Raw genomic sequence first — 8,842 nt, forward strand, 5'->3', positions numbered from 1 at the left:
AGTTACAGAACATCAAATGATATAAATAAATCTCCAATATATTTTTCTTTTAAGCCTAAAATTACCATACAACTTTAGAACACCGGCTTGATATAATGCTCTTTTAAAGCTTCTATCTTACAGACTTGTACACCTGGAAGATATGAACACATTAATACTACCACAATTATATTGATGTTTTTATATTAACCAAATTTAGTTCTTAAAGAAATAACATATTACAATATTGCAAAATAACAGTTGTTGTTTAACCATAGTTGTATAATTTTTAATTTCTTTAAGATGACTTGCTCAAAAAACTTACATATATAAGCAACTTACACAGACCTTCTTTATCACTTACTTAAACCCTCTTATTTACTTAATCACATAGACTCTCTTATCCAGAAATACATTTTCCTTCTATTAAATCCATACCTAGAACCTTCTAATTTCTCCTTTCCATCTGTTAATCTCCTTTCCTGTTCACATTTTAAAACAATCCTTGTAAATTTCTGAACTTAAGCAGATTATTTCATTTTAATAAAAAGAAATACTTGGTTTTACTTACAGTACTCTTAATTGGAACAGTTGAAACTTTTGGGCCTTTTTATATAGAAATCTTCTATAAACCCTTGTATCTAGAATCACATCTGTTTACCATTTCATAAAAACCCAATGTCTAAGTATCAGGGATGACAAAGCAACTTTATACCTTTTTTCTCTTAATTTTCCAACTTACAAAAACATCAATAATGTTACCCAATGCAATTCAAGGAGTTAAGAGAACTCAATGGTATATTTAACATTTAGCATTTTAACCTTGTGAATCAATCAGATATCCAACAAAAGTACTCATAAATGAGTAATCCCATGTCAAATCTACTTTACTTATTTTATCAAAACATCTGACAAGTGTATTGAACAGTGTTAGCCATTTCTTCCTTGATGAAGAAAAGACCTAGAATCAAAGCATATCAGACATTTCATAGACATCAACATTTTATTAGTTTTTTGAACACCTAGAAAAACTTGTAAGCTTAATTTTAAAGACATCATTATTTGCATCTGTTTACCCAATTTAAATTGAACTGTTCAAATCATGTGAATCAAAGATATTTGGATCCATTTTTAAAATTTCATGAGGCTCCTCATATATCTGCCAATTGTCATATCATGTGCATGATTATGGACATACACACAGACATACAACACACAACACAAGTGTGCACACTTAACACAATAGTAAAGGCCTTGTAGCTTTTCACAGGTGAAATCTCCATTGCAATGTTTAAAAACTCCTCAGTTGATCAAAAATAGAAATGATCAGAAAACATTAACCTAGGTCTGTAGGATCAAAATCATGAGCTCAAAAAAAAAAAAAAATACAGAATCTAAGAAAAAAGCAAGAGTCCTAGAAAAAAAAAATGATCAGCCAGTAATTGGAAAGTACCATACAATTTACTTTTTTGGTTTAGTCTAGTTTGAGTTCAGGTAAAAAGACACCTTTACTTTTTTTCCCTTGGGCCTCAGATAAGTCTCCTACTGAGCTCACAGGCTTCTTCCCTTTGCATTTCAACTTAAGTCCTGGCTGAGGTCTGGAAGGAGCACGGAAAACTGCTATTCTCACCAGAAGCCTCATACCTAAGGCATTTTAACCTTAAGTCATAATTTTCAGGTTTGGATGTTGAAAATTATGATGCAAGTTTAAGATACAATTCACAAAATTTCACACCTTTATATCTTCCTACACTAGAAAAACTTTCTCATACAAAACTGAAAATAGGATCTTACTTGATAATATAAAAGCTACCATCAGAAGAAATCCCTTCAGGATCATTAAGCCACTTCCTTTGCTCTGAAGTTCCTATAGTAGTATTAAGTTCCAAAAGAGAACCACACACTACCATCTATATCCAAAATTAAGCTTTAAAAATTCCCAAGACTGTTGCTATTCAATGTCATTTCAATAAGCCAGACCAACATCCCAATCCAACACTTTCCTTTCCTAAATCCTACACACTGAGGGGAATAGATACCATACCATGATTTACTATCCTTGCCTAAATTAACACACTGGTACACCTGGTGAAATCTTCCCAGGCTACCCAATTCAAAAATTGGTGAAAAAACTGAATGATTGGGAGTTATTTGCCAACTTGGAAGTAGAGTTCTTTAGTTTTTTTTATCCCAAGTATTTAAGTTCTCTGGCATGAATTATCTGAAATCATACACTAAACAATTACCTAAACCCAACTTTTAACTGCAAGATTGTGAAATGCTTGAAAAACCTATCCAGATACCAGATTTTACAATAAAACATCATTTTTTTAGACACACATTCAGCCAAGATCATTCCCAAGAAAAAATCTATACTATCAACACATTACTGCATTCATTGTCCCTTTTTTTTAAATTGACAGAGGTGGAGTAATCCTTACAGTGCAGGGAAGGAAGGAAAAGAGCTTTGGCAACTGCTGGGAGTCCCTCAGTCCTTCCTTTTACTTACAGGATTAGCTCCTCTGGTTTGGTCTGACCCCAGGCACCAGGCAAGCTCCATATCTCCTAACTTTTCAGTAGTCAGCTCTCAAAAAGTCCGTCTTATATTCTCTGCATGCAGTTGTTCGGAATGCTAGGCTCCCTGGGGTGTCAAAATTTGTAACTGAAAGTTTGGTTCCTGTCCTTGAAGCCATTTAATGCCAATTTAATAATGAGGACAGGGTTTTGAGAAAAAGAAAAAGCGAGATATCAAAGTTCTTAGATCCCCAGCAGGCATTCCCCTCTGCAGTGGGTGCACTCAAGCCAACTAGGGGAAGAAAAGAAAACATTGCTTCCCTAATCTCGCTTAACAAAGGGGAGTCAAGTTTATCAAAATTCTTTAAAACACAGCTCAAAGGGGGGGTGTAAGAGGTGAGAACAGAAAAGCTGGCGGTTCTGTTGACTTTTGCTCCCTTTCAGGGATGCAGGAGAAGCATACCAGGGACATTTTCAGGCTAAAATTTAGCTAAAGTTACCTCCACACATCTAAGGCAGATCGAAACTTGGGACACTGCATCTGTCCAAAGTAAAACAATGCCATCACACTTAACAGAGACACAGACAAAAAGACACAAAGACACAGATTACAAACAGATTGGGGAAGTATCCCCTACAGATTGGGTCTGATGACCGCAAATTGGGGGAGCACCCCCCTCAGATTGGGTCTGATGACCCCAGATTGGGGAAATATCCCCTACAGATTGGGTCTGAAGACCCCAGATTGAGGAAGTGTCCCCTACAGATTGGGGTCTGGGACGTCTCCCAGGTGCCCTGGCCAGCGACCCTATAGTGCATCCACCAAGGCCAGTTGCCAGCCCAGGATACAGATTCTACGGGCCGTAGTCAGAACAAAGCAGACAACAGATACACAAATAACAAGACTCACCGGTGTTAGACTCTCCAGTTCTGGGGTCATGGGGTCTGGGGGATCCCGGACGAGCCCCCAGATGTTATGCCAGATTCGTGGGACCCCAATAGACCTCCAGGAGCTGAATCCGACGCAATCACACAAGAGTCTTTATTGCAAGCTCGAGTCTGGACTCACAACCATTCCTGATTGCAGTGGTCCCATGGAGTGAGTCCTGGTCCTTTTTCCAGTGAGATTTTATAGGTTTTTGGGGGATACTCTATGGGTCACAACATCACACAGCAAATCATTTCATACCGCGGGAAAATCAAACAACAACTCTTAACATTGATTAGCACATTCACTGGTGGGAACAAGTTGGGTAGGGGTGATTGGCTAGTACAAGAGGGGGTTCCTTTGAACTGATTGGTTTAGGCCATGAGGGGTGTACATGCTGAACTACATGGTTTCCCAACATTTTATCAACCACCATAAACTACTGGGGGGTCATCTGGCATCCTAGGTATTCTCCCTGTCTCATGCTGATTGGAGGTTGCTAGGGGGTTGCTATGGGTCCTCACCTAGTCTGACTGAGTCAGGGACACCTGGCACAGCAGATCTCTCCTGTTATTTACAGACAAACAACTCAGCAGGGTGGGTATGTGCCTAGGAGTGCTCTGTGGGTCTTTCCAAGGACAAGGGTCACGCCCCCTTCCTTAGGACAGGCCTTGAGGTAGAAGCTGCTGTTATTTATTTATTTTTAAAAATGGAGTCACCATTAGTTTCTCACAGACAACTTAGTTCAGCCTGTCCTGCACCTAACAAATAAAGGTATTGCTGTGTCCATCTTCAAAAACCGAAAAAGCCAACAGGAAAGGAGAATCCCAACTCTTCCTCCAAGCAAGCTCATTCCAGAACCTGCGGTGTGGTGATGCTCGATGTTACACAAGTGAGAGTCAGCTCAAACTGGAGGCCTCTTACACTTTTTTCAAAATTATTTTTTAAATGTGGACTTCAGAATTTATTAAACCAAAAATCTGTAAATTGAACAGGAGGGGAAAATGAAATTTATTTTAAAAATAGCCATCTCCTGAGAAATAGCCCAAAAGGCATAGAGTACCTCTTGTGCCATCCCCATATAGAAAAGAGGGTAGGAGGAGCCCAAAGATCTCAGCCACCCAGGGAGGCTCTACACACACTTTAGATACCGAATCTAACCTTCATGGTAGGCATGTGTATCGAAATCCCCAGCCAAAATAGTTTTTTGAAGCCTAAAGCTCTCCACCCAAATTTAGAGAGCTAGCAAAGTGGATGCGTGTGATCTTGTGACCCTCTGGGGGCATAGCAGTCTCTCTGCTGCAGATGCCAGAGAGATGCAGGAATCTGTCATTCAGCATCCAGGGCTCTGACACTCAGGCCCCACCTGCTCCCACAGGGTGGAGAAAAAGGAAACGAAGGTGCCACAGGGTGACATGCTGGCCCTGGCCCTGAAGGAGTGAGTCTTCTTCACAGCAGAGGCAAATAGGCCCCATTCCACCCACCATCCTCATCTTCCTCCTCCTTGTCCAGAACGTGGGCAGCCCCTGTTGGGTCTTCAAAGAATGACTGCGCATAGTCCAGGCCGTGCCCCACAGTCTGCGGGTGGGAGAGTTGTTCCGTCTCCAGGTCTCCTTTGGATAAATTTTGAGGATCATGTCCTGGACAGACAAGGGTTCTCAGTATTCAGAAACTCTAAGGAGAATGGATCTGCTTCTTCAAGGCCTTCCTGGTTGTCATCTTCAAAATGTGTCTTGAGGGTTCCTGATGGAACTTTCTGAGTGAATGGACCCTTTTCCTAGCCCAAATCAATGGGAACTGTTAGGTGCAGGACAGGCTGCATTAAGTTGTCTGCAGGGCAGGCTAAATAAACATCAGCTGCAGGATACCCGGCCACTCAAACCCCCTCTGTCTGGTTATTTATCACCTGTTTGCGTCAAGTCCAAATGCTCAAGCCCCCGCCCTCTGCCCCCTGCTTAAGGCTGAACACTTAACCCCCCTTGTGCCAACAAGGCAGCTTGCAGACCCAGAGACCCCATTAGATTTAGGCAGCACAGCAGAAGGGCTGTAAAAACCTTCCCTTGCTGGGCTCTCCCTCTCTCTTCTCCTCTGTTGCACTGCTGCAATAAAGACCTCTTGGTCGCTCCAAGTGTTGTGGTCACTTTCCTTTCAGGAGCGATGCAGCTCCAGGCCCAGGACAGTGGGGCGCATAGTCTGACAATTGTCTGGCAGTCTAGTTAGGCGGTGGCCCCAGGCCCACTGCTTCAGCCCCGCGTGCCATACGTTTGTCTAGTTTGAAGAGTTCCCACCTATACCTTTCCTTTCAAACTCCCTTTTATCATCTGCACACCATTTATCTCTGGGCTTGAAAGCCCACCCTCTGGGGCTGGGGCTGGGGCTCAGGGGTGGAGCACTTGCCCCCCATGTGTGAGGCACCGGGTTCGATTCTCAGCACCACATATAAATAATGAATAAAATGAAGGTGCACCAACACAAAAAATATTTAAAAAAAAAAAAAAGGAAGCCCACCATCCGAGGAAGGGACAAGTAAAAGGAGACCTGAGTAGACCAGGGAGGGAGCCGTGTGGATATCTCAAAACTTCCTGGTCCCCAGAGGCTCGTGTGCTGCAGACTGGGTCCCACCTGGGGGTGCTACTGGGAGGTGGTGGAACTTCAGGAGGTGGCACCAGCTTGAGGAGGTCTTGGGAGGCCTGCCACAGCCCCTTCCTCTCTGTGTCCCTGCCACCAGGAAGCAAGCAGCTCTGCTCTATGGTGCTCCTCCCACCAGACTTTCTGCCTCACCCCAGGCCAAAGCAATGGGCCAAGCAGCCACGGACTGAAACCTTCGAAACCATGAGTCCAAATAAACTTTTCCTCTTTTTAAGTTGTATTTCTCAGACATTTTGTGACAGTGAGGGAAAACTGATTAATACAATGTCCCAAGCAAAGACCGCAGCAAGTGCAAAGCTCTAGATGGTAAAAGAACAGTTTCACTTCTCTCTTGTAAGATGTAAAGTAGCCAGAGGAATATTCCCTGGTTTTTCCCCTTTCCTTGGCAAAACTGTAAACCAAGCAGCTTCATCTTGATATTCCTTGGGTGCCTCAATCCGAACCTGTCCAAAAGCACACTTATGGCCTTTATGCCTCAAGCTTACCCCTTTGGGTGTCACCTCCATCCATCCAGTTTTCGTCATCTTAGATTGAGGATAAATCTAGAACTTTCCTTTTCTGTTACTCCTCCTCCAGCTATGGAGGCTCTGTGGTGGATTAAAGACAGACAAGATTCCTGACACTTTCCATGGAGAAATGGAATTTGCTTTCCCTCCCCTTGATTCTGGGGTGGCCCTGATTGCCTGGTTAAGAAAATGTGGTAGATGTGACATGTGGCTTTTGAGGATATGTCAATAAGCCTTGCAGAGTCTGGATGGTGCAATACATGTCACAGGTTCTACCAGGGTCTACTAAAATGCTATTCCCCAATCCAGCCATCATGCCAAGAGAAGCCAAAGCTACGTGGAGGGGCCTGGTGTGAGGGTAAGCCTCAGGAAGCGGGGCCCAAGGTACGTGGCGGGTACAGTGGGATAGCCGAGCTCTGACAGCCTGAAAGTGCTGTATGGGACAGCAGAGCTTTCCCTTGCTTATGGCTCCTGCTGCCTTTGACAGAAACTATGAGAAATGCTACGTGAGAACCACCCGATTGATCCTGCTCAGCCCAGAATGTAAGATGTAGGATGCCATCAGCCACTAATTTTTCAATGTTTGTTATAAAAATAGCAAAAGAGGCTTTTGGAAGCTTATGTTCTCTAAAGTCTTTTGCTGTAGCCCTTTCCTGTTTCCACTACAGTGGCCCTATTGTTTGGAAAAGTGTGAAAGCATGCTTTAGAATCACACATCACCATGGCTCGACCTACGGAAGACAGAAAGGACTCCGTGCCATTTTCCTGCACCTAGGCGGCCACTGGGTTTAGTTCTTTGGTGTCCTTCTGGAGACATTTTATGCATTTGCAAGTAAAGTGACTACTTTTTTGTTTGTTTTAAAATGTTTTAATTGTAGATGGACACAATACCTTTATTTATCTTTATGTGGTGCTGAGGATTGAAACTAGGGTCTCACACATGCTAGGCAGGTGCTCTACCACGGAGCCCCTCCCCAGCCCCAAGTGGCTACTTATAAATACCTGTTCACCCTTTTCCACAAGGTGTGGTTGTCATACAATGAATCACATCTTCCTTTCATTCATGTGATAATATCCTGGGCACTATCCCATAAGAGCATGTGAACCCCTAATTGTTTTTTAACAGTTTTATTGAGATATAATCCACCTGTCACAAATTCATCTATTACTGGGATCCAATTAGAGAACAGAGGCTCTCAGGACCTAAAAGGTGACTTTCAAGTTAAGAACCTCAGTGGAAAAACTGGAAAAGAAGAAGTTTTTTGTTGAGAACCAGAGGAAGAAGTACTTCACCACAGAAGGAGTGTTATAAACAGATGGGGATGTCGAGGAGGAGACAAGAGGCCGGGAGGACAGGTCCGGAAGACCTCCAGGCAGTCGGCAGACAGAGGAAGGAACAGGAAGAGCTCACCATCAAACCAGTGTCTGGGGAAACTCCTCAGGGCATCAGAGTCCTTGCTGATAGACAAAAGACCTTACCTGGGTCCCCACCAGCAGAAATTCACGGACCTAACCAAACACCTATTGTTGTCCCACGTGGGGGCCAAGAGTGCCTCCGTTTGAATGTAGACTGAACTCAGGGGTGGCTGCCCATGCAGCCAAAGGATGGTTGACTTGTCCTTTTTCCTAGTAAGTATACCACTTTTCAGTTGGAATTTCTAGAAGTTCAAGGCATTTAAAACCTTTGTAGTTTATTCTTTTTGTTGCTGTGCTGGAGATAGAATCCAGGGCCTTTCACATGCAGGGCAAGCCTCACCCACTGGGATGCACTCCAGCGTGTACCTTCCCCAGAACAGAAGGAGCTGCCTGTTCTGAGGAATGGACCTTGGAGAGCTATTTTTTTTTTGTACCGGGGATTGAACTCAGGGGCACTCGACCACTGAGCCGCACCCCAGCCCTATTTTGTATTTTATTTAGAGGCATTGCTTAGCACCTCGCTAAGTTGCTGAGGCTGGCTTTGGACTCGCGATCCTCCTGTCTCAGTTTCCCAAGCCACTAGGATTACAGGTGTGCACCACCACACCTGGCCTTAAAAAGCTCTTCACACCCAGACAAGGCCTCTGGGGACATTTTGCCTCTGCCCCTGTGAGCATGTCATCTGACCAACGCATGATACGGCCTTTTCAGTCCTAGCAGAGTCCTTGCCAGTCCAGTGGGTGAGGGGTGTGCCTTTCCAGATCAGGTGGCTTTGTTCACTTCAGTGGCCTTCACTGCTAGCCACATCTAGGCCAGAGTTTCTACAGAGGGGTGACCTCCACTCACCTCC

Source organism: Marmota flaviventris, chromosome 18 (assembly GCF_047511675.1).
Source record: "Marmota flaviventris isolate mMarFla1 chromosome 18, mMarFla1.hap1, whole genome shotgun sequence".
NCBI lineage: Eukaryota > Metazoa > Chordata > Mammalia > Rodentia > Sciuridae > Marmota > Marmota flaviventris.